We start from the raw sequence: 2,433 nt of genomic DNA on the forward strand, positions 1-2,433 counted from the left end.
ATTTTATCCTCTTGATTAATGACTCAACTGTGAGAATTTACTGAGGAACAGTATATGAGACACAAATATCCTTGTATATTTTTGCCCATTAAGTGAGAACTGTCCAACAAACTTATGCCCAATGTCATTGTGAAGGATCTTCCAATCATGTTTCCTTCATGTCCTTATTTTTGCAAAATAATGGCCAGCACCGGCCTGAGGTTAGTTAGCATGGCTGAGCCGGCTAATGGGTTCGTGACTCCCGTGGGGTGGTTTCCAGCCCCCGAGCGGATCCCCACGTTGGGGCCTCTGAAGGACACAGTCCCGCTGCAGCACAAATGGATGCTCTGGGCCATGTTGCCCCCGCCACCGCCACCTTCATCGCCGCCTCCAGCTGCGGGGTCAGAGTCTGCCTCGGATACGCAGCCCCCTACGGAGATCCAGGTGTTCCCCGAGGCGCCCCGGCGCTTCGATGCCCAGGTTCTTCCCGGGACCCAGACCCTCTTCGACACCCAGTCCCGCCTTGATTCTCAGCCTCAGATCAACGGCCAGCCTTCCTGGAGTTTCCAGGCTTCCACATCTTGGCACTGGAGACCGTCTCCTAGCAGTTTTCCTCCGCATCAGACATCCCACAACACTCTGGTTAAACATTCTTATTTTCCACAACAATATGATGCAGAGTTTACTGACTTCAACTTCCCTCCCAGTAGAAAACATTAAAAAAAGAAAAGAACCAATTTTCCACTATTTTTTGTGATACCTGTGATCGTGGTTTCAAAAATCAAGAAAAGCATGATAAACACATGTCTGAACATATGAAGTGTCCGGAAGTAGGTTGCTCTTTTAGTGCACATGAGACGATTGTCCAATTCCACTGGAGAAATATGCATGCTCCTGGTATGAAGAAGATCAAGTTAGATACTCCAGAGGAGATTGAAAAATGGAGAGAAGAAAGAAGAAAAAACTACCCAACTCTGGCCAATACTGAAAGGAAGAAGAAGTTAAAACTTGAAAAGGAAAAGATAGGTGCAGTATTGACAACAATACAGTTTGGTAAGATGAAGGGAATGTCTAGACATTCACAGATGGCAAAGATCAGAAGTTCTGGCAGACATCACAAGTGGGAAAATGACTGCCGGACAGAGAGCAGCCATCAGATCAGGCATTTGCTTGGTTGATTCGAAGCCTGAAGGTCCACCCGAAGCAAATGCAGACCCTCTGAGTGTTTTTGGTAAATACTGATTCTGAGTCTGATAAAGAGGAGAAACCACAAAGTACTGTCATACCCAAGGAAGTGACACCAGACCTGTGCTCATTAATGAACAACTATGGCAGTCTCTCAGGGTCAGAGAGTGAGCCAGAAGGAACTCCCATTAAGACCAAAGCAGATGTTCTGGCAGAAGACCAGGTTCTTCATAGTGATGCTCCTAAGGGACCAAATCAAGATGTTAAAGCAAATGTTAAAAATTTCTCAGAAGCCAGGCACCAAAAGAAAAATTTCAAAAAGACAAACCCTAAGAGGAAAAAAGATTGTCACAACAATCATGCTTTATTTGAACCAAGAACACATCATCCATATCTCCTGGAAATGCTTTTAGCTCCAGACATTCGACATGAAAAAAATGTGATTTTGCAGTGTGTTTGGTACATCATCAAAAAAGACTTTTTTGGACTTAATAGTAATTCTATGAAAACTGAAGATGTGTAGGTGTCTGATGTTTCAGCACTCATAACTGAAGCATTTAAAATAGTGCCATGCTCAAGTTACTGGAGGAAAACTTATTTTTAAAGTGGATTAGTCATTGAATTCTAAGCTTCATATGATACTATGTTGCATTTTCAATTCTTTTCTTTGAATCTGTGCAAATAAATACACAATTGATTTTTAATACTGTGTCTTCTGTATTGTTACTGGACAGAATTGCTGGCAGAATTCTCTTTATTTGTATATATTGTATGTATTGTTGTCATGTACGGAAATCTGCTGTTGGACCAGTTAAGAATTGAGGATATTGGTGTAGTAGTGAAGAATAAAGCTTTAAAAATGTTTAATTCAGCTGAGCAAAACTATAAGAGAGAGAGAGATACAGTTATTTTTTTGTTTATTTTAAATATATTTTATTGATTATTTTACAGAGAGGAAGGGAGAGGGATAGAGTTAGAAACATCGATGAGAGAGAGACATAGATCAGCTGCCTCCTGCACACCCCCTACTGGGGATGTGCCCACAACCAAGGTACATGCCCTTCACCGGAATCAAACCCGGGACCCTTCAGTCCGCAGGCCAACGCTCTATCCACTGAGCCAAACCGGTCAGGGCCAGTTATTTTGTTTTTAATGCAGGAGAGAAGTATTCTTTAACTGCAGGAGGAGGAAATATTTTAAAAATAAACCAGGTTAAATTAATGTAATAGAAAGTCTTGAGATTTACATTTTTAGTTTATTTAAAAGAAC

At 41.7% G+C, this 2,433-nt stretch overlaps 1 pseudogene across 1 annotated transcript; it reads left to right on the forward strand.

The window, feature by feature from the left end:
* Positions 1-210: 210 nt before the first annotated feature.
* LOC308245605 (FMR1-interacting protein NUFIP1-like) lies at positions 211-1,687 on the forward strand (annotated as a pseudogene). The gene has a single exon. The product of its transcript is annotated as an FMR1-interacting protein NUFIP1-like (transcript).
* Positions 1,688-2,433: the final 746 nt, after the last annotated feature.

This window comes from Plecotus auritus, assembly GCF_963455305.1.
Source record: "Plecotus auritus genome assembly, chromosome: 3".
Classification (NCBI taxonomy): domain Eukaryota; kingdom Metazoa; phylum Chordata; class Mammalia; order Chiroptera; family Vespertilionidae; genus Plecotus; species Plecotus auritus.